This window comes from Ambystoma mexicanum, chromosome 8 (genome assembly GCF_040938575.1).
Source record: "Ambystoma mexicanum isolate Mex_15411 chromosome 8, UKY_AmexF1_1, whole genome shotgun sequence".
Lineage (NCBI taxonomy): Eukaryota > Metazoa > Chordata > Amphibia > Caudata > Ambystomatidae > Ambystoma > Ambystoma mexicanum.
In genome coordinates, this window is record NC_090929.1 from 756242495 (window position 1) to 756266813 (window position 24319).

Consider the following 24319-nt stretch of genomic DNA (forward strand, 5'->3'; position numbering starts at 1 on the left):
TTTTCCCCTCACTTACATGTGTTTTGCTGTGTGTGTTTTTTTACATTCTTGTTTTCATAGACTGTGGAGCCGCACCTACTCCATAGGCATCATCTTTTTACTGTGTGTTACACAGCACCTTCAGTGCAGTGACACAGTTGTCTTTTAGACTTCCCAACTCAGACTCCATGTTCTGGGACTGACTACTGTCTCCAAGAACATGTAAAGTTGCCATTGACTTTATTAGTCTCTTTAAAATCCACAGACCCAGTGCAAACTATCCTACATAGAGCCTCATTACGAGGCAGGCGCTCATGGAATGAAGGGGGCCGGTACGGGACCGGCCCCCTTCATTCTGTCAGGGCCGATTACAAGGTTCCCATCGCGGAACCCGGATCGGACGACTGGTAAAACCAGGCGTCCTTTCCGGGTCCCGCGAGGGGAAGAAGGAGGTAACAACGGGACAATCATAATGTGCTCGTTTCTACCTCCATCCCCATAACCATTGAGCCCTATGGGGGCTCAAATGGGAATGGGGAATGGTTCCTGCAAGGAGGGCTTACCGGTCCTCCTATGTCGGAATGACCCGGTAAGTCCCCATTGCAGGAACCTGGAAAAGGAGCCTGGTTTGGAGGCAGCCATGGAGCTAAAAGCTCCATGGCTACCACCAAACTCGTAATGAGGCCCACAGAGTACTGGAAAGGCTTAAAACTTATCCCTTTTTGTCTGTTTCTCTTGGAGCATTGTTTTGCTCCCTTTTCATCAAGACTTGGCTGGTGGCAGTGGTAACTACCCTATTTTTCCTACCGCGGTTATCTTAAATTACCTTGGTATTGTTTTAGGCTATCTTGGTAGCCTCGAACTTAAACCAGCTGGACCATATACAGTTTTATACGGTCCCAGCTGGGTTTAATCGCCATTTCTTTTTGAAAATGTCTTTCTCGTGTTTTACTCTGCGCGCCAAACCAGGCTTGGCCCCCTAGACTGTTGCATCTTGCGTTTGAGCTCACTTTTACAGCGTGACTGTGTGAGCAGCTCTAATTGATTGATTGTGCATACCACTTCTCTACATTTTAACACTTCTTGGCCCCCTCAGTGCGGCATGGCTGCATGCAGGTGTTCCCCCATTTCATTTAGGCATTTTAGATGCACATATTGCAGTATTTTTCCATTCTGGGAAGCCGTGGGTCATTTCTTGCCACTTAATATTATAATGGAGTTTCTTTGCGGTTGTTTCAGCATTTCGCAGACGGTGTTGATTGTTCAGGCTAACTTGTGCTGCCTCTTCAAGTGTCTAACATATGCAGCTCTGGATTTCCCTAGACTGCATGGGGTGCCCTCCAGGTAAATTACCATCTCCGCCTTAGTTATAGGCACTCCTTTTTGAACCCAGGTTTCCACTCACCTAATCTAGTGCATTTGGGTTCTGTTTTAGGTCAGGTTTGAGTTTGGAATTTTTCAGTGTGACTGGCCGCACTACACTGTATTGGTTGTTACAGCAGCTCGGTTTTTATCAGGTTAGTGTACAACAAGCGCTGTTCAGATGTAGACACTGTTATTGATCAGGCTATTTTTATTTATAGAGATATATTATTATATATATATTTTCTAGTGGTTGCTTCACCATGGTTCTGAAGGTCCTTTTCCACGCTGCACGGTTCTCTTTTCGGAGTCACTCACCCACTTGTTCTGGTATACAAAGCTGTTGTAGTGGGATCCCTATGTGCTCATTTTTATTATGGTATATATGGTCCTAAATCATTTTTAAATATTTAGGCTGCTAGCAGTAGTCTTTTTCTTTTTTTTTAATTATGAGTTGCAGACAGTCGGCAAGGATTTGGTCTTTTCATGTAGTAGTTTATAGCCATTTTTCTTGTGTGTTCGTTTACAGAATGGTAACATCCACCTCCTGAGGAAGACGTTGTGTTTACTACCACTACACGTCAAAACCGGTCGAGAGATAAACTCTACAGGGATGCGATCTTTGCACTTGTTCCTCTGATCCACCCTGACAATAGATTGTCTAATAATTATTTCTATTGTTTGTAAACATTACAATAATGTGTTTTATTATGGGGACGAGTTATGAATTCCTTTTCCCCACAGGTTTTTAGTATGTTTCTTGTGTCTTTTAGTATTTTGGATGTATGTCACGGTATGATGAGTTGTGTGAGAATGAATGCACCATGAACGGCTTGTATGAGTGATGATGTTTTAGCTGACTTTTGTCATATTGTTGCTGCTGTTTTGCTATATTAAAGTTATTAGTGTATAATTAATTGTGATTTATTCAATTTTTGTATCACCTAAAATACATTTTGATACATTATTTCTAATAATATCCTTCTCTGGACATATTCTTTCTGTTTTTTGATGCTAATATAATACTCTTGTCCAGAGGCTAGAGTCACCCTGCTCTTTTCAGTTTTTGTACTATTACAGCCCACGGCTGTGCAGGTTTCCCTGTTTGTTAAGCAGTTGTTATCCCTGTTTGGGATTCATTTTCTTTTTAATAATTTACTTCAGCTTTGTATTTTCCGGAAACAGATCCGTGACTAATTCGGTGGAGAGAACCAGACAGACCATGGCTGAATCTGACACTATTTCGTTTACAGAAGCCCAAATAGCAGAGCTCATAGAAGGTCCTTCATTTTTTGATAATTTACAACTACCCAACCAAGAGAATAACATCTCGGGGGACACTGTTCTTAGACTAAAAAAGAAGCAGTTTCGCACTGAAATGCATGGGCATGTCTTAAAACATTATCTCAAATTCAGCATTATTCCACAGGGTTTACAAGTTAAAATTATCCCACGCTTATTTCTGGATGACACAGAATATAAGGTAGCATTTAGTCAGGTTGCCACTAAATGTAGTCGTGACCTTCTAGTTCTCACGATTACCACCGCTAAGAGAGTCAGCCAGAAAATTATGGAGACAGTGCTGGAGCAAGAAAAAGCCTTCTTATTAAATCCTCTTATCACCGAAGCCAAACAAAAACTTGAACAAGTCGAGAAATCTTTTCAAGAATTCAAAAATATTACTATAGAAAAAAAGACCAATAAACTAAAAAAAGGTATCTCAATGTTCAAAAAAGAGATTGTATATCCCTATTTGGCTGAGGACTTCAACTTTCAAACATTCTGGAAACAATCCGGTATCCAGAATGTGGGACCGTACAGAAGACGTGGGGTCACCTTCTCTGATACATCTTCTAGTTCCTCTAGTAAGGAAGATCCTACTAATTCGAATATGGGGATCCATCCTTTTCGAGGAAGGGGCGGTCACAGAGGCTGCAGGAATTTTCAACAGAGAAGAGGCCCCCACAGGTCACCTTACCTGCAGGCTTTAAATGCACCCCAGAAGGTCAGGGACATCGCGATTTCCAAACACGCAACCGGTCATACCGGTGATGAATGAGCCACTCCCTATTTTTAATTTGTCTTCTCGAACTATTTCTGAACCTGAGCTGGCGATTTTGAAACATGGCCTCTCCTTCGTCCCTACTCAGACCCCGAGTACTATGCACCTTACTAATGAGGTCCAACAATTCCTCCGTAAGATTAGGCTTTTTTTCTAACAAAGAAAACACTTCTGAACTTAACAAGTCAGGGCTGGCTAGACCTTCATTTACTCCTAATATAGCTGAACTTCCTGCCGAAGTTCTTGTTTTTGAAAAAATGGTACTTAAAGAACTAGCTAAATGTCTTGAGCCTCCCAGAAATAACATGAAGCCTAATCTCCAACTAGCTGAATTCCACGCCATTGAATCTCTTTCACAAGATCCCTCCATTGTGATTAAGAGTGTCGATAAAGGCGTAGGTATAGTAGTTTGGGATTCAGGGTCATATGATCAAGAGTTTACTCGACTTCTTAACATTCCAGCTCATTATCGAAAAATCGGTGGCTATCCAATTGCTTTGATTAAAAAGAAGATCTTTGGCCTTTCTGAAAAAGCACTTGAAGAGGGAATATTGTCTAAAAAAGAATTTGAGTTTATTAATTCCTCAGAGGAAAGAACTCCTCTTTTCTACATCATCCCTAAGATCCATAAAAATTCATCTAACCCGCCTAGCCGCCCAATAGTCTTGGGGTGCGGCTGTATTTTAGAGCCGTTATCCAAATATATAGACGTATTTATCCTTGGCGATGGCAACTCCTACATTTCTGTTAGATTCCATGGATGTTATCACTTTGGTAGAAGGCCTCCCGTTCGATGCCTCTAAACAGATCTTGGTGGCCCTAGATATAGAGGCTCTTTATACAAATATTCCCCAAGATAAGGCTATTCAGTGTCTGCAAGCTATGTTGGAACGTCGACTACCTGTAAATATGGTTCCTACTAACTTTTTGACCACATGTGTAGAATTGGTTCTCTCCAACAGCTTCTTTAAGTTTAAAGATGAGTTTTTCGTACAGACTAAAGGTACGGCAATGGGCTGTGCTTTTGCCCCCAATCTAGCTATTATTTTCATGGCCCTGTTCAAAGAGAATTTCGTCCTGAATGATGGTAATCCCTATATTACTAACATTAAGTTATACCGTCGGTATATTGACGACATCTTACTGTTATGGGAGGGTGATATTGCCACACTTGAACTTTTTGTTCAGTGGCTTAATCAAGTAGATATTAACATCAAAATTATCTTGGAACACTCGACTTCTCGTATTGCATTCCTCGATCTATCCATTTAAAACGAGGATAGGTTTCTGCAGACTGAGCTCTACAGAAAACCCACAGAAAGGAACTTGACGCTGCATTTTAAAAGCCAAGATCCCAAAAGTCTTTTACGCAATCTTCCATATGGGATGTTTCTACGGTTACGCCACAATTGTTCCAACCTCGCACAATTTAATACTAATGCGGATGTATTACAAGTTAGATTGTTAGACCGGGGATACCCGCGTAAACTTATTAAAAACTCAAGAAAAAGAGCGCGATATACCAATCGGGATGCCCTTCTTAGACCCAAAAACAAAACTGTCGACAAAGAACAGCTAGTTTGCGTGTCTACTTTTTGTCAACACAGTGAGATAATCAAAGGTATTGCTTTGAAAAATTGGAGGATACTTAATTCCACTGATCTCCATTTAGAAAAACCTTTATTTGCTTTTAAAAAAAAGCATAAATTTAGTGCAGAAACTCACTTGGGGCACCAGACTCCCCGTTCGCACTAATCAGATCAGAGATATTAACCTTAACCAGGTTAAAGGCCATTTTCCGTGCACCTTGTGCGCAGCTTGTAAATTTTCTAAAAAAACGACTGACTTTTCTTACAATGGCAGGTCTTGGACACTACGCACATTTACTACTTGCAAAAGTAAGAATGTTATTTATGCCATCCAGTGCCCGTGCCAGCTTTTCTATGTAGGTAAGACTTCTAGGGAAGTCCTCTTACGCATTAATGAGCATCGGTCCAAAATCAGAACATACAATTTATCGGCTCCACTAGTGATCCATTTTGTTGAAATGGGACACAACCCAGATTCTTTAATCTGGTTTTGTTTAGAAAAATGTTTTGCCAATAACACAGTTCAACTGGCTAATAAATTGTCCTACAAGGAACAAATGTGGATATTTAACTTAAAAACACTCCACAAATGCCTCAACACATTGGAGTCGTGGGACTTCAATATTCGCTAGCTAGCTGCCGCTGCGTTTTTCAATTTTTAATTTGCCCCGTATGGCTATGACGATTGTTTAGTACTCTAGCTCAAGTTACATAACCTTTTGTCTATATTAGAGCACTACGGCCAGTTGTTGTCATTTTTGCGGTCAGCTCCTGTGTTTATAGATACCATTTATATCAGATTCTGTCTTCTATAGTCATTTTACGGTAGCCTGGACAGCTTTAGCTAGTGGCCGTCAGTGTCTGTCTATTTCTGGTTTATTGACATTATTTTCATCAGAGCATTCCTTCTTTAGTCATTGTGCGGCAGCTTCAGAATTTCTTTGAGGCACTGGGACTTTCCAACTTACAGGGCCATTCTGAAGCACTTCAGAACCAATTGCCTAAACTGGACTACGACTCCCAGCATCCACCTGGTATTCAGTCGTTAGCCCTTAATTTACTCATGCTGTTTTTGTAGTGTTATGGTCATTTCTATGCTCCATTCTTGAATTTATTTTTTAATCAGCTGCAGCGTTATTCTTCTTTGCATTATTTAATTTTAATACAGGCTGAGCATTAGTACTTTGTTTTGGTAAATGTGTTCCTTTTTCTGCAGCACATACAGACATGCGCAGTCAGACATCTCTCCTGCCTTTAAAAGGCCTCTCTGCACCATTGTGTTTAGCCAGCCATTCCGTGCAGAACCCTACACGTATGCGTAGCGTTTCGAATCTCAGTCTATTTTGGGACCAAGAGATTGCCATCTGCTCCCCTTCGGCGCCTGGCTATTTCACAATACAGCAATCGTTTGGCAGGTAAGCTTGCCAGTCTCCTCGCTTTGTAAATCACTTTTTAGTCATTGTCTTGTTTATAATTACCTTTGAGGTGCCGCCCCCTAGACTGTTGCATCTTGCCTTTGAGCTCACTTTTACAGCGTGACTATGTGAGCAGCTCTAATTGATTGATTGTGCATACCACTTCTCTACATTTTAACACTTCTTGGCCCCCTCAGTGCGGCATGGCTGCATGTAGGTGTTCCCCCATTTCATTTAGGCATTTTAGATGCACATATTGCAGTATTTTTACATTCGGGGAAGCCGTGGGTCATTTCTTGCCACTTAATATTATAATGGAGTTTCTTTGCGGTTGTTTCAGCATTTCGCAGACGGTGTTGATTGTTCAGGCTAAGTTGTGCTGCCTCTTCAAGTGTCTAACATATGCAGCTCTGGATTTCCCTAGACTGCATGGGGCGCCCTCCAGGTAAGTTACCATCTCCACCTTAGGTATAGGCACTCCTTTCTGAACCCAGGTTCCCACTCACCTTACCTAGTGCATTTGGGTTCTGTTTTAGGTCAGGTTTGAGTTTTGAGTTTTGAATTTTTCAGTGTGACTGGCCGCACTACACTGTATTGGTTGTTACAGCAGCTCGGTTTTTATCAGGTTAGTGTACAACAAGCGCTGTTCAGATATAGACACTGTTATTGATCAAGCTATTTTCATTTAAAGAGATATATTATTATATATATATATTTTCTAGTGGTTGCTTCACCATGGTTCTGAAGGTCCTTTTCCACGATGCATGGTTCTCTTTTGGGAGTCACTCACCCACTTTTTCTGGTATAAAAAGCTATTGTAGTGGGATCCCTATGTGCTAATTCTTATTATGGTATATATGGTCCTAAATCGTTTTTAAATATTTAGGCTGCTAGCAGTAGTCTTTTTCTTTTTTTTTATTATGAGTTGCAGACAGTCGGCAAGGATTTGGTCTTTTCATGTAGTAGTTTATAGCCATTTTTCTTGTGTGTTCCTTTACAGAATGATAACATCCACCTCCTGAGAAAGACGTGTTTACTACCACTACACGTCGAAACCGGTCGAGAGATAAACTCTACAGGGATGCGATCTTTGCACTTGTTCCTCTGATCCACCCTGACAATAGATTGCCTAATAATTATTTCTATTGTTTGTAAACATTACAATAATGTGTGTTATGGGGACGAGTTATGAATTCCTTTTCCCGACAGGTTTTTAGTATGTTTCTTGTGTCTTTTAGCATTTTGGATGTATCTCACGGTATGATGAGTTGTGTGCGAATGTGAATGCACCATGAACGGCTTGTATGAGTGATGATGTTTTAGCTGACTTTTGTCATATTGTTGCTGATGTTTTTCTATATTAGAGTGATTAGTGTATAATTATTTGTGATTTATTCACCAGTTTTCAATTTTTGTATCACCTTAAATACATTTTGATACATTATTTCTAATAATATCCTTCTCTGGACATATTCTTTCTGTTTTTTTGATTCCTTTGTTCACCGTCTTTTCGCGGGCTTCTCCGCAGACGCCCTCCTTAGGCGCCTGAAAGTCTGGGTAGGCAGGATGTGAGGAAGGGGTTTTAGGACCCCTGCCATGGGTTCCCTTGGTAACCCAATTCAGACTCCTGTTTGATTGGCTGGGTGACTGTCCGTGGGGGAAAACTGGATAAAAAGCAGGTCTCTGAGATTGTAAAGGCAGGGTCGACACTGGAATGAAAGAACCGATGAGGAGCTGACAGAAGAGGACCCCTACAACGACTGAACCGCCCGGTGAAGTCCTGCTGCAGGTCCGAATCTTCAGACTCCAACGACAGGGAAGATCTACCAGGAATCCTCTTCCCCTGAGCTAGTGGGACCAACCAGTTCGCCCAAACTGCAAGCCATGACTCCCTCCTCTGGTCAAATTTGCTGTACAGAGCTACAGTGAACCAGATAGACAGGAATGTCGGACCCTGCTTGGGTTTTAAGGAGCGCACCTTTTATTTGTTGCTTTGCTCTGCTGCTGGTTTCTTCCCTGGGCAGTGCAGGACCCTCCAGTCTTCCTACTTCATGTCAGTCCGACAGTCGCCTTAGAAACCGTGAGCCTGCAGGACCTGCCAGGAACGTCCCCCTCAGCTACAGCTTCTCCATTTAAAGGTACTGTGCAAATTTGGTTGTTCGTTTCGTTCCGCCGCGGTGAAGGTGCGTGAAACCTTTCGCCAATCCGAGGGCTTGTCCTTCTGTACTCTTTAAACTAACTTTTCTGCCTACCAACTTCATCCGGAACTCTTGGCAAAGACTTAACCGCAAACTACCCTGAACTGTGTGATGTTGAGCAAAATACTTTAGTCCTATTGACTTTGGCCCTAAGCCTTTTTGATTTCATTCCATCACTGTAGTTCCTCTTTCTAGATTTCCCTGCTTACTTACCTGTTGGTGCTGCTCAATTTGTATCTAACTTTGTCTTTCCCCCCCTTTTTAAATTGTTGGAGTGCCATTTTGCTCACACTTCATTTTTGAGCTTAACTTGTCCAGAATCTATTGGGAGTGGCGTGGTGTATTAACAGTGATTTTTCGACTGCTTTACTTTAGTGAGATGTTATACAACTGATGTGTAAATAAATGTATATTCTTTCACTGAGAAACCTTGAGTCAGTGTTTGTTTGAATCATAGTAATTGCTGTCCTTTGTGTAAGGTTTGGTACTGTTCACTTGCTCTTGAGATAAATCTGGCTACTCAGCCATCGCTACCACTTTACTGTGTAGTACAGGCTTGTACCAAAGGTGAATGTGTACTGTCACTTGTAGTCTTAATTGTGTGTGGTGTTCCCAAAGGGTACTGCATATAATTCTGCCTAACACTGGTGTACAGCGGTGAGGATCAAGTATAGTAATTACACTTAGAGCACTGCTATTACCTTGGATCAACTAACCCCAAGGCTCACATCACTACAAAGCAATATCAATCATGTCTGATATGGAAAGCTGCAATCAGGAGACCCTCCTTAGTTACACTGTGGATTATTTAAAAAATCTGTGTAGAGAAAGGAACCTCTCTGCCAAAGGCAAAAAGTCTGAATTGATTGAAAAGTTGTTAAAGAACCAAAGTCTGGGGAGTGGGTCTGAAATGTCTAACTCTCCAGCAAATGTGGAAAATAATGAGGATGATAATGTGTCTATTATTGATGAGTTAGAGGAAGTAGATGTGTCTCCTAATATAGGCCTCCCTGCTCCCTTACCTGCAAAGCAACCTCAACCTTTGTCCACTGGGACCCCATCAGATCCTACACTCAGCCCTGAATTAATTGCTCTAGAAAAGATGAGGCTTGAACTGGAATTCAAAGGTTTAAATGCTCAAACTGAACAAAAGCACCAAGAATTTAAGCTCAGAGAAATGGAGTTGAATCATGAACTAGAAATGAAAAGGTTATCTCTTGAAAATGCTTCTCTCCCAGAGTCTTTTAGGTCTTCCAGTCCTAAGAGACCCCTTGTGCCTAAAGAAATTGTGGGTATGTATGAGGTTAAGCTTGATATTGTGGATTGGTTGGCAATGTTTGAATATAACCATGGGATTCAAGGTCTTACAGGGAATCCGTTGCTTCCCTGGCTCTTCCCTAGGCTACCCACTGTTGCATCTGATGTTGTGATGGAGTTGGGGGAGGTGGATAGGATGGATTATGAGTTTGTGAAGCTAGCTTTAATTGCTAGATTTGGGAAGACCCCTTCCCAGTACCTTAAGAGGCTCAGGACCCTCAGAAAGCATGATGGTAACCCTTGGGCTACCTGGGTAAGTGAATGTTTGAAAAACGTATACGGTTGGGTTAAGGGTTACAGAGTAAACACTTATGAAGGTATGAGAAATCTTGTTATGTTGGAGTCAATTTATGATGCCTGCTGTCCTGAGCTCAGACAGCAATTGGCTGATTCTAAAGAGATAGATCCAAAAAAGTTAGCTAAGGCTGCTGACTTGTGTGTTGCCAACAGGGCTACTCACAAGGATTCTGGGGCAACTCAGAAGAAGGATGAGGGAAAGCAGCCAAAGAAAGATAACAAGGAGAATTCTAATTCCACCAATCCAAAAGAGGGCCACAAACAGCAACATAAGGGTAACCAACAAAGGAAACTGAATCAGGCTAGTACACCATCTGGACCCAAACCAGATGGAGGTCAGAACAAACCCCCATTCATCAAGACATTTGGGAAATGTTATGGTTGTGGGTCAACTGACCATGTGAAGGAGAATCCCAGATGTAAGGGTAAACTTTCAGGGGTCCACACTGTCTCCTTAGCCTTCTCCCCAGAGGAAGAAGTACCTATGGCAAGTAGAAACTTTCACCTACTGGCTGATGAACCCATGAGAGTCTCAGCTAGTGTTTCTTTTGTGTCCCTGGGCTTGTGGGAACAACAGAATTTCGATGTCTATAATTCCATCCCAGATAATACTAAAGAGTATTATAAAGATAGTGTTCTTGTGAATGGCCAGGTGACTCCTGCCATCAGAGACACTGGAGCCAGCATAACTGTGGTGGATGAATCATTTTTCAAGGTGGAGGATGTTGCTAAAGCACCCAAACGCCTCACCAAGTTAGCTGGAGGCTCTGTGAAAATGCTTCCCCAGTTACCAGCTCACATCCAGTGTAATGACATGACTGTCAAAATACCTGTTAGTGTGCAGAGTGAAGTGCCTGGGAGAGTCCCGTTGGGTAATGACCTGAAAACTCTTGGAGTTGTGTCCAGCACCCCCAGGCCTTCCAGTAAGAGGAGACAGAAGCTCACTAGGCCTGCAAGGGAGAGTACCTTAAGAGGCTCTCCAGAGGAGTTGATAGAGGAACCTATCACTCCCACTCCAAAGGAGTTGCTCACTGCTATTTCTGGAAAGAAAAAGGCAAAGGGGAAACCAACAACCTCAAGGAAAAAGGCAGACAGCACCCCTGTGCTACCAACAAGGACATCCCCAAGATTGTCCAAGACCACACCTGTGATCCTTCCACCTGCTGAGGCAGAGAGTGAGGTACAATCATGTGTGGTTGAAACAGTTTCTGAAGAGTCAGATCTGGAAGAAGACACTGTTTTGGTTGGAGATCTTGACCCTGTTGACCATCATGAGCTGCAGTCTTTACTGGCAGAAGGTGGACCCAACAGGGCAGACTTCAGCAGAGGACAAAGAGAGTGTCCTACTCTCGAAGGTCTTCAACAACAGGCTGCTAACCAACTTGATGGGCAAGAAGTTGGAAAGCATAGGTTAAGCTGTGAAGATGGCCTCTTCTACAGTGAACCAACAGAGTCTATCCCTGGGGACTGCAAAAGAATTGTAGTGCCCCTTTCCAACAGACTCCAGTTTCTACAGTTGGCCCATGGGATACCTTTGGCTGGTTATTTGAGTTTCAAAAAGACCAAGGAAAGGCTCTCCTTATACTTCTGGCCTAAGATGGGTTCAGAAGTCGACAAATTCTGTAGTAGCTGTCACACTTGCCAAACCTCTGGCAAGAGTGGGGCCAAGAATGTGGCACCCCTAGTGCCTCTCCCAGTGGTGGGAGTTCCTTTTGAGAGGGTGGGCATTGACATTGTTGGTCCCCTTGACCCTCCCACATCTTCAAGGAACAGGCTTATCCTGGTTGTAGTAGACCATGCTACAAGATACCCAGAAGCCATACTTATGAGAAATGTTACCGCTCAGGCTGTGGCTAAGGCTCTACTTGGTATTTTTACCAGAGTAGGGATTCCCAAGGAAGTGATATCCGACGGGGGATCCACTTTTATGTCCCACTACATGCAAGCCATGTGGAAAAACTATGGTGTCACTTACAAGTTTTCTACAGCCTACCATCCAGAAACAAATGGACTGATAGAGAGGTTTAATCGTACTATGAAGAGCATGATAGGTACTTTAGAGGAACCCCTTAAAAGGAAGTGGGACCTTCTACTGCCATGCCTTCTCTTTACTTATAGAGAAGTCCCTGAGGAGGGAGTTGGTTACACTCCCTTTGAACTTCTCTGTGGCCATCCAGTCAGAGGTCCATTGGCCCTGATTAAGGAGGGGTTGGAGAGTGCTCCTTCCCCCAAGCCAGTCAGAGTGACTGACTATGTGATAGGTCTCCGGAGGAGAATGTCACACATGATGGCATGAAGCTAGTGATAACTTAAAAGCAGGTCAGGCTCTGGTCAAAGATTGGCATGACCAGAAGGCCAGCATGGTTGAGTTTACTCAAGACCAGCTTGTATTAGTTATGATGCCAACAAGGCAGAGGGCCTTGCAGGACAAATGAATAGGACCCTTCAAGGTTGCGGGTAAACGTGGAGAAGTGAACTATTTGGTGGACTTAGGCAGACCTCAGGAGGCTCCCAGAGTCTTTCACACCAACCGTTTGAAGGCATATGCCTCAAGGCCATAAGTGGGAGCTTTGCTTCTAGCCTCAGCTCAAGAGGAGGAGGAAGAGAGTGAACCTCTACCTGACCTCCTCAAAGGCCAACCTTTTGATGAGAAAAAAGGAGTCAATCTCTCTTCTCAACTGATATCTGAACAACAGGAGGAGTGCAAGGTTCTGTTAAGTCAGTTTGCATCCCTGTTTTCACTTTCACCAGGCTTGACCCCTTGGGGCCAGCATGATATCCTCACTGGTGACTGTTCACCTGTAAAAAGCAGAGGTTACAGAATGTCAGAACATGTGAGATCCCACATCAAATGAGAGCTCAACAAAATGCTTGATCCCAGGGTTATAGAGTCCTCTACAAGTCCATGGTCTAGTCTAGTTGTTCTAGTACCAAAGGCAGGATCCAAGGAGTTGAGATTCTGTGTGGACTATAGAGCTCTAAATACAGTCACTAAGACTGATGCCCATCCTTTGCCAAGGACATATGAACTGGTGTATAGACTTGGTTCAGCCAAATACCTCAGTACATTTGATCTGACGTCAGGCTATTGGCAAATAGCCCTGACAGACCATGCCAAGGAGAAAACTGAATTCTCAACCACAGCAGGCCTCTACCAGTTCAAGGTTATGCCTTTTGAATTAAAGAATGCACCTGCTACATTCCAAAGGATGGCCAATCAAGTTCTGAATGGGATGGAGGACTTCTGCATGGCATACTTGGATGACATTGCAGTGTTCAGCCCTACATGGAAAGAACATATTTATCACTTAGGATATGTTTTGTAGGCTCTTGAGCAGGCCCATCTGACCATAAAGGCAAACAAATGTCAAATTGGTCAGAGCAAAGTGGTCTACCTTGGTCATGAGGTAGGAGGAGGTGAAATAAGGCCATTGCCTAGCAAAGTACAAGCTGTACACAACTGGGCCACCCCTACTACTCAAACCCAAGTGAGAGCTTTCCTAGGTCTCACTGGGTACTACAGGAATTTCATAGAGAACTATGGGACCATAGTGTCTCCCTTGAATGTGATCTCCTCTCCATAATTCCCTAAAAAGATTAAATGGAATGAGGAGTGCACTCAAGCCCTTTGAAAACCTGAAGAAAGCCCTTTGTAAAGCTCCAGTCCTAAGAGTTCCTGATTATCACCAACCCTTCATTGTGCAGACCAATGCCTCCAATACAGGTATAGGTGCAGTCCTTAGTAAACTGGATAAGAAAGGTAGGGAGCACCCCATTTGCTTCATCAGTAGGACACTGAAGGAATCAGAAACAAGGTGGGCAACCATAGAGCGTGAATGCTTTGCCATTGTGTGGTCTCTGAAGAAGTTTAGACGATACTTGTATGGATCTAATTTTGTGATTCAGGCAGACAACCAACCCTTGAGATGCTTAATGCAAATGAAAGGGGAAAACCCAAAACCTCTGAGATAGTCAATCTGCCTGCAAGGGTTTGATTTGACAATTGAGCAGAGATCAAGATGTCACCATCAAAATGCTGATGGTATCTCTAGGATGTTTTTAACCGACTAGAGGCAGAGATTCATCCAGAAGCTGATTAAATCCTCCTGTCCCTTAGTCTGGGGGAGGGAGGGGGCTGAGTGTTAGGGAACATTCTCCAGAATGGCTAATTTCCCTTACCTACTGAGGCACTCAGCAGCTTTCCTGGATTTCTAGGATTTTTTTTTTCACCTGGTAAGAGTGTGAGCCTTTTTTCCCACTCTTACACGTGTTTTGCTGTGTGTGTTTTAACATTCTTTTGTTCATAAACTGTGGAGTCTCACCTACTCCATAGGCATCTTTTTACTGTGCGTTACACAGCACCTTCAGTGCAGTGACACAGGGTTGTCTTTTAGACTTCCCAACTCAGACTGCATTTTCTGGGACTGACTACTGTCTCCCAGAACATGTAAATTTGCCATTGACTTTAGTAGTCTCTTTAAAATCCACAGACGCAGTGCAAACTATCAGAGTACTGGAAAGGGTTAATACTTATCCCTTTTTGTCTATTTCTCTTGGAGAATTGTTTTGCTCCCTTTTCATCAAGACTTGGCTGGTGGCAGTGGTAACTACCCTATTTTTCCTACTGCAGTTATCTTAAATAACCTTGATATTGTTTTAGGCTTTCTTGGTAGCCTCGAACTTAAACCCGCTGGACCATATACGTTTTTATACGGTTTCGGCTGGGTTTATTCGCCATTTCTTTTTGAAAATGTCTTTCTCGTGTTTTACTCTGCATGCCAAACTAGGTCTGGTTCCTTTGTTCACCGTCTTTTCGCGGGCTTCTCCGTAGAAGCCCTCCTTAGGTGCCTGAAAGTCTGGGTAGGCAGGATGTGAGGGGGGGGTTTAGGACCCCTGCCATGGGTTCCCTTAGTAACCCAAGTTGCACTCCTGTTTGATTGGCTAGGTGACTGTCCCGCCAGGACAGCCACCCTGCTGTGTGATTGACAGCCAGGTTGTGTGAATGGGGGCAAACTGCATAAAAAGCAGGTCTCTGGGATAGGAAAGGCCACTGGAATGAAAGAACCGACAAGGAGCTGACAGAAGCTGACAGGGCCAGATTGACCCCTCGGCCTTTCGGCCCGTGGCCAGGCCGAAATCGTTCCTGGGGAGTGGGGGCCAGTTTCTGGCCATGCCTGGGCCGGTTTGGAAGAAAAAAAAAAAGACATTTTTTTTCTCCGTTTTTTTCCATTTTTTTTTTCTTTTTCAAAAAGACTTTCATCCTTCTTAGGTTGATAAATGAGTACCAAAACAGGTTGGGTGATATTGTATGCATATTTGTTCTATAAAAAAGATCTTATGCGTAAGTGCTATACAATAACACATTAGTATATGGCCTTGAACGTCTGCCTGGATTCACAGTAATTTAGTGGACTTAAATGCTATTTGATGCCACTTCCGTTTTTGTCAAGGGGTGGAAGGTTGTGTTTCATTGCTTCCCGGGATGTCACTTTGGGGTTCGGTGAAATGTCCATTTCCGGTGATTTCATCAGAGGTCAAGGGTCGCGAGGGGTGGGCCACTTTGAAGCGAGGGGTGGGCCACTTTTCTTTGGGTGACCAGGTCTATTTCATTGTCCCAGTCCGACCCTGGAAGCTGACCTCTACAATGACTGAACCACCCCGTGAAGCCCTGCTGCAGGTCCAAATCTTCAGACTCCAACGACAGAGAAGATCTACCAGGAATCTTCTTCCCCTGAGCTGGTGGGACCAACCAGTTCACCCAAACTGCAAGCCAGGACTTCCTCCTCTGAAGGGGTCAAGTCCTAAAAATTAAAGTGGGGGGACTCATCAAAAACGCAATAGGATGTGACGTGGCCAGAAATGTGCATATGAAGGAGTAATATGCACTTTTAATTAAATTGGCTTTGCATAACCACCCAAATTGAACAGGACGAATGGCATTTGCCTTGCATAAAGTCAACTCCAAGACAGGGTATTTTCATCTAATAGTGTTTTTGAATATGTTAAAAGGTGTGCATGTTTCAGCTTTAGTTGTTTGTTATTTTTAATCAGGTTATATAGTGCAGTGGTGAAGTGTCTGGCCTACAAACCTGATGACTGTGGTTTGATCCCCGAGGTTGGCTTTAATTCAAAAAGGACATCCACTGTTTCTCTTTTAGTTAGGGGGGACTGAGTCCCCCCTCTAAATAAAGTGCATGGACTCCTTCCCCCCACGTGTACCCTCGACTTGAGCCCTGCTCCTCTGGTTGAATATGCTGTACAGAGCTACAGTGAACCGGATAGCCAGGAAGGCCAGACCCTGCTTGGGTTTTAAGGAGCGCACATTTTATTCATTGCTTTGCTCTGCTGCTGGTTTCTTCCCTAGGCAGTGCAGGACCCTCCAGTCTTCCTACTTCATGTCAGTCCGACAGTCGCTTCAGAAACCGTGAACCTGCAGGACCTGCCAGGAACGTCCGCCTCAGCTACAGCTTCTCCATTTAAAGGTACTGTGCAAATTTGGTTGTTCCTTTTGTACCGCCGCGGTGAAGGTGCGTGAAACCTTTTGCCAATCCAACAGCTTGTCCTTCTGTACTCTTTAAACTAACTTTTCTGCCGACCAACTTCGTCCAGAACTCTTGGCAAAGACTTAACCGCAAACTACCCTGAACTGTGTGATCTTGACCTATTGACTTTGGCCCTAATCCTTTTTTATTTGATTCCATCACTGTAGTTCCTCTTTCTAGATTGCCCTGTTTACTTACCTGTTGGTGCTGCTCAATTTGTATCTAACTTTGTCTTTCCCTCCCTTTTTAAATTGTTGGAGTGTCATTTTGCTCACACTTCATTTTTGAGCTTAACTTGTCCAGAATATATTGGGAGTGGTGTGGTGTATTAAGAGTGTGATTTTCCGACTGCTTTACTTTAGTGAGATGTTATACAACTGATGTGTAAATAAATGTATATTCCTTCATTCAGAAACCTTGAGTCAGTGTTTGTTTAAATCATAATAATTGCTGTACTTGGTGTAACTATTGATACTGCTCACTTGCTCTCGAGATAAGTCTGGTTGCTCAGCCATCGATGCCACTTTACTGTGTAGTACAGGCTTGTACCAAAGGTGAATTTGTACTGTCACTTGTAGTCTTAATTGTGTGTGGTGTTCCCAAAGGGTACTGCATACAATTCTGCCTAACAGATACATGAAGGGAAATATAGAATTTAAAGGTAGGTAGACTGTAACAATAGTGTATTTGTCCGAAGAGGGACTGGCAATGCTGGGGTGGAATGACCACACAAAGTTGAACATAAAGCGGGATCCCAGGAGGAAAGACCAAGTCCTATCCATAAGATCAGGAGGAACATCGCTATCCGGAGAGGAGTCCTGGTGGTTGTTTTCAGAATAACCAGGAATAATAAAGAACTATGTACACAGAATTCATCTGAAAGGAGCAGTGCTGGTCAAACACAAAGTCAGACCAGTCCCAGCCACGGCAAGAGATGCACTGAAAAATCAACTCCTTAAGATGGTAAAAGAGGGCACAATTGAGAGGGTGGAATCATCTGAATGGTTAAGACTGCTTGTTCTGATAAAAAAGCAGGGCTGCAGCGATATTAGGATCTGCATAGTCTCAATTTGGAGATAATTACAGATAGCTACACTGTTGTCAAGCATCAATGAACTGATTCTGATGAAGGAGGCCAAGTACTTGTCAAAGTTGGACATGGGTGACGCATATCATCAGATTAGTCCATAATAGTTGCAGTCTCTGATAGTGTATATTACACCATTCAGCATGTACCATTATACCATGATGCCATTTGGCCTATCCTTGGCCGCTTTGGTGTTCCAAAGAATGATGCACTCATTGCAACCGAGGAAATGTGCTATACTTCCAGGACGATATTCTCATTAATGCCGAAGACGAGGAGGCTCATGATGTACTGAGAAACCTTCTGAATACATTGCAGGAGGCTGGAGTTAAATTTCAATGCTACAAGTGCATGATCAAATCAAAAGAGGTGGAATATCTAGGGTACAAGATTTCGCTGGGAAGCATTAACCCCAAGAAATATTTGCTTCTGGCCATTGTCAAGGCACCAGCGCCACCCACTAAAGAAGAATTGAGATCGTTTTTTTGGCCCTTGCTGACTATTACGCAAAGGTTGCGCCGTGATTCTCTGAAATGACAGTGTCCATGCGAGAACTGGTGGAGAAGGGAGTGGAGTACTCATGGAAGAAAGAGCATGTGATGAAGTGAAGAAAATGATCGTGGAAGCCCCATACCTACGTCCATACAGCCCGATGTTGAAGCCATATATCACCAAAGATGCTAGAGCCTATGGTTTAAAAGAGACCCTCTCAAAGAAGAGAGCTGATGTGGAGCATGTGGTGGTGTGTTTGTTTGTTTATTTATTTATATAGTGCACCTAACCCAGGGGTATCCGTGCACATTACATTAGATTCTAGGGTTACTTGCGTCCAAGGAACTGTATGAGGCAGATATAAATTACTCAACCAAAGAGAAAGAGATTCTAGCATGCAACTGGGCATTGGAGTACTCAAGGACTTACATCTGAGGAACCAAGTTTCATCTAGTCACGGACCACAAGCCCTTGGTGCACATGCTAATCCCAGGCGCACAAAGACATCTACTCCAAGACTGGCACAGATAGCAGCAAACCGTCAAGAGCACACATACGCAATATTGCACATTCTGGGATGGAAGAATTCTCAGGCTGATTGCATGTCCCACCTGCCTGAACAAAATGGCCAAGTTAACATGTGTTTGCAAGATGATTGCGTATTGAAATCAGTTGGAGACTTGAGGAGAAAGGAATTCATGGAAATGAGTGAAAACTAGTGCTTAGAGTAATCGACCAAAGATGAATCAGTGCTGATGTTGAAGAGATGGGTCAAGAATGGATGGCCGGATGAAAGGGGGATTCACGAAGGCCTGCAACCATTTTGGCAAGTGGCGGACTAGCTACATGTAGACAGCGGCCTATTGTTCAGTGGTGATCGAGTAACACCCCCATGGCACTGAGGAAAAACAAGATTGTACAGAGCCCATTCAGGGCACATAGGAGGCAACAAGATGAGATGCAGGTTAAGGGAATCATTCATCCTTTTCTTGAAAAGTATGATGTCATGCATGGACCAGGATATAAGGAACAAGGTGGAAAGGTGGCACAAGTGCCTAAGCAGTAACAAAAGACTGAAAGTGAGGAGGGCATAGCTTGTCCCTACAGAGATCCCACAGAGAGTATGGCAGAAGTTGGGGTTGTATTTTATAGGCCCCTTGGAAGCCCATGATATCTGAACAAAGGTATGGAATTGTAATCATAGAGTATTTTTTGAAGTGGGTAGAGATTAATTTGTGCCTGATATTACCATTACAAGAGTGATTTATGTCCTCAAATCGCTGTTCCAATGGGAAAGGCTACCAAAAGACATAGTGACTGACAACAGACAATAACATAAGGCAGATCATCGCCAAGCCAATGGACTGGTGGAAAGAACAAATGGATTCATAAAAGGGGCCATTCAACTGGCAGTGGCATCAGGTATGAATCCACACAAGACAGTGAAGAGTGCAGTGGGCACTCTCAGGCTCACTCCCAGTGGAACCACTATGGTGTCTCCCTTTCATATGCTAAGAGGCAGAAGATCTGCATCCACGTTAGCGCCCCAATGGATGTTCAGAGTGAGGGAAGATGACATGATAAACATGGAAAAAGTAGTGTGGAGGATCAGGAAAAGCAAGGACCACATGAAAGAGTGGCATGACAATCACAGGGCAGTGCAAAGGACTGAGGTAGAAGAGGGAGATTGGGTGAAGATCTGACTACCTCAGAAGGGCCGAGGGACAGGGTCCATTACAGTCAACCCAACACGGTAATGAGGAAATGCCCAAATCATGTGTGCTATCAAGATGGAAAATGGTTGAACTTCTAGAGAGTAGCAGTTTTTGGAAAGAGTACTGCAGTGACAATCAGTTCACAGTCTCGCAGTGAAGCAGGCAAAGGAAGAAGGTCACCAAATGGAAAGAGAAGAGAGCATTGAAAGGAGTGATCAGGGAATGGCAAGTGAACGAAGAGAAGGAGATGTTGAGTCAAGTGGTGTCAGTGAAGTGCAAGTGACCCTCACAAGAAGCAGTGATGGTGGAGAGGATGAACAACCCACTTATGTGAGTGATTGGGATTTTGAAATGGAGTAGGGCATTATGATTCTGAAGAAAAGGATGTATGTTGAGAGCTAGTCTCTCGACAGTGGCTCCGGCCGCGCCCTCACAGGACTTTGCCTGTTCATGGGTGAGGCGCCATGCAGAGCAGGAAGAGGAGATGAGAGCGAGTTTAGAGAGAGCAGTCCCATCGTGGCCCTACTCCTGCACTGGGGGCCATACCCCATTAACACTTTTCAGCTGGATCCAACAACAACTATATAAAGGCGACTTAAGACAGTAAATTTGACAGTGCCTTCAATTGTCTTTCATGCAAATAAAGTCCATGTTGAATAAAGGAGTCACTCCAATCTACTTGTTGAATCATCCTTAGCAGGTCACATTACTGGTTACTTTGAAAAGCCAGCTGAAATGGGTTCTGGTGAGTCATATGCTATTATCTTGGCATGCCGGCCGTGGTGCTATCGAAGCCCAACCCCCTTTGCAGAGGAAGGATGTTGGTACGCTTCCGCTCTGTGCTCCTTGTTGCCTTCACAGCCCAATCCCTGCCTGGATGGTTTAGCAACATGAGTAATACTTCCAGGTGACCTGTCCGAAATCATGTATAGTGTATAACTGGAAACCATTAATTTGCCACTAAAATGCTTTGGGGACAAATAGCATAGAACCATTTCTATAGATACGCACTGCACAGCCACTTCTACTCATGAAGAACATATACTCCCAAGAAGAAAACAGGGAGTAAAAATACTACTGCATGTTGATGGTCTGATTAAAACCAACAGTGCTGCACAAAATGAAATGGGTGACAATGAAATGGGACTACAGTTTTAAGAAATTACATTTATTCAATTATTGTGCATTTGTAAGGCACTTATACATCAAGTAACTTGTGTTTCAAAGCACCCACAGGGCAATAGTGAGGGAACATGGGAATGAAAGGCACATACAATAACAATGAAAAGGGGAGAGGTGGTCCTACTAGGCCTTGTGAGCATCCAGAAAGTGCAAGTGCAGAGAGAGAAGGGACGAGGAAGGGGGGTAAGTGCTAGGAGAACCACTGAGGGAAGTGCGAGGGAGGAAGATGCAAGCAGCTGTTAAGTGCCTGGCAAAGATCAATTGGTAAGGGGGTAACTGCCAACACAATAATTGCATGCCTGTGAGATAACACAGGCCAGTGGGGGCCCAAAGGCAAGTGCTGGGATTGGGCGAAGGCAAAAGGCTATTTGGGGGTGGGGAGGCCAGGACCCAGAAGGACATATAAGGGCCCTGGTCACCAATCTCAGCGACTGCAGGGTTTAGCAAGAGAGAGAGGGGGGTAGGAGGAGGTGAAAAGGAAAGTCCTGTGGAGCTCTGGAATTTGAGGAGATCTGGCTCAAGACGGAGAGGAAGGGGTAGGCTGTTCAAGAGGAGGGAGCCAGCCGAGGAGAGAGATCGGCCACCAGCTCGTTGTTTAGAGAAGCACTTGACACGCAAGAAGTTGGCTCCGGTGGAGCGTAGACATATGGAAGGACAGTGTTTGGCGAGAGCCAGTAGGTAGATAGCGTGGTCCCCGGCCCCAGGCAGCCTTATGGATGATGCAGAGGGATTTGAATTTGATGCTTGCAGCAACCGGGAGCCAGTGGAGAGAAATAAAAAGAAGTTACTTATTTATTCAGTGTAATTGTTATTCTTTTGGACGTGCAAGCAGTTTGATAGTGTAGCTTGAGGCTTATGCGGTTTTAAAATTGAAATGCAAATGGTACCATATCTTTTTACAACTGATTACCAACACATTACACAATTTCTGTCCTTGGCTAATTATTGAGTGCTAAAAAACAAAGATAGACACAGTAAGGGTCAGACTGACTTCCAAGCCCCTGCTGTGTACATAACACCTATCCTTTTATGACAGCGCAGAAGAGGCGGAACAGGCAGCACGCGACTGGCGGCAACACAGGTGGGGATAGAGAAGTTCTCGGACCACAGCAGACGGATAACAGTGGATTGTGATCACGCGATTCAGCGGACAGGACAGAGCAATACAGAGGAATAAATACAGATTCTACAAGAACGGCTGCGAGTGCTTTGTTCTAATAAGACCACTAGATGGCAGCATATGTCTTCGGATGTTCTTCCAGAGATGGGTGTAGCAGGGACCCTGGTAAGTGAAGAATAAATGCAGTATATGGAGTCGCAAATGTAGACCGACGTTTGAAGACTGGAGGTTTTGTATTGATTATTGAGTGGATTAGAATTGTTGTTGTGACTGGATTATTACATTGCGGATTAATAAAATGTATATGCTGTGTGAACGATTTCATGTAGTTTAAAATATGTTTTCTTGGCTGGCATGAAAGGGAGCAAAGTCTATTTTCAAAAGTGTTACATTTAAAATAATGAACCAACAGTCAAAAACTCGATTAAAATACAATTTTTCAAATGCTAACATGCTAAAATCAAATCAAAGTAGGTCAATATAAACTACAATTGAACTGTTCTTTTCGCCGAAATCCACAATTCTTAAGTATTCATTAATTTTATTAAATCGTTCTAATGGCGCAACCTCAATATAATATTTAGCAAAAATCAAACATTTTCTCTGTATTATATTTTCCCCTCAGAGTATTATAAAGCCAATACACTAATTAAAACGTCTGAAACTGATGATGTGATTCTAAAAATGAGTGATAGTGGCACGTACTAGTGACGAGGAGTTTTGCCCCTCATCATCTTTTCATTGGGCCTCATTTCGAGTGCGCCGGTCTGGATTTAACGTTGCCGGTAAAACCATATCAGCACTGTATACCGGACTGGCTAATTCCGACCTTCGATCCCAGAAACACCATCACCTCGAAGCCACCCCTGCGGTCATAACGAACCCTGAATTTGCGTCGGCGGAAACAGCTTGATGACTCACCGACGCACCCCCAGTCACCGGCATTGTGCATTACGAGTAGCACGGACATGGAAACACTGCCCTGAAAATGGCGGAAACACTGTGCCACCCACATTGCGGAGATGGCATTAAACAGTGGCAGGTGAGCCAAATCAGGCCACAGGTGCAAAAAATGAGGCCAACTGCACCACGTAGGCAAGTTGGAGCCTACAAAAGGGCCACACCCACGCCCAGGCCACCTTCAGACACAACCATGCTGGCGGCCACAGTAGCAGCATTCGGGCTAGCTAACCTACAGGCTGCAGTGCACATTGTGGCAGCAGTGGGGCAGAGGAGGAGGCAACGGCGCAGGCGGCAAATTGCAAACCCGGTACCCATACCAAGCATAAATGTGCAGCCGGCACAACCCCGCAGGCAGCCTGCAATACCCCACATCAGGGCCCCACCCTGGAACCTGACCACAGGGCAGATCCACACATTATACCGGCTTGACCGTCCATCAATCATGTCCATCGTCACCATGATCGAGGAGGACATCAGTAGCCGCATTGGCATCCAGACTCAACCCCCCTACCCTGCTGAAGGTTGTCTCAGTACTGCATTTCCGGGCTGTCACAACCCTGTTTTTCTAGAATATTTGACCAGGTACTGGAGGTGCTGCTGACCCATGCAGCAGAGTACATTGCCCTACTCCGTACCCCTGCCCAGGTCATTCCCACCAAGTTCGCCTTCTATGCCATTGCAGGCATGCCAAATTGCATAGGCGCATTATACTGCACCCACGTTGAGTTGACAGTTCCACTTGCAATGGAGGTGGTGTACCGCAATAGAAAACAATTCCATTCACTGAATGTCCAGATGGTATGCGATGATGGACAAGTGATCACCCATTGCTATGCACGTTTCCCTGGGTCAACACATGACTCTATGGTCTTGTGGAATTCGACATTGACACGCTACATGGAATGCTATGCAGGACAAAGCACATGGCTATTGGGTAAGTACAACTGCCAATGCATGACTCCTGCCCAATGCCATAGTCACCCACCACACATGAACTCA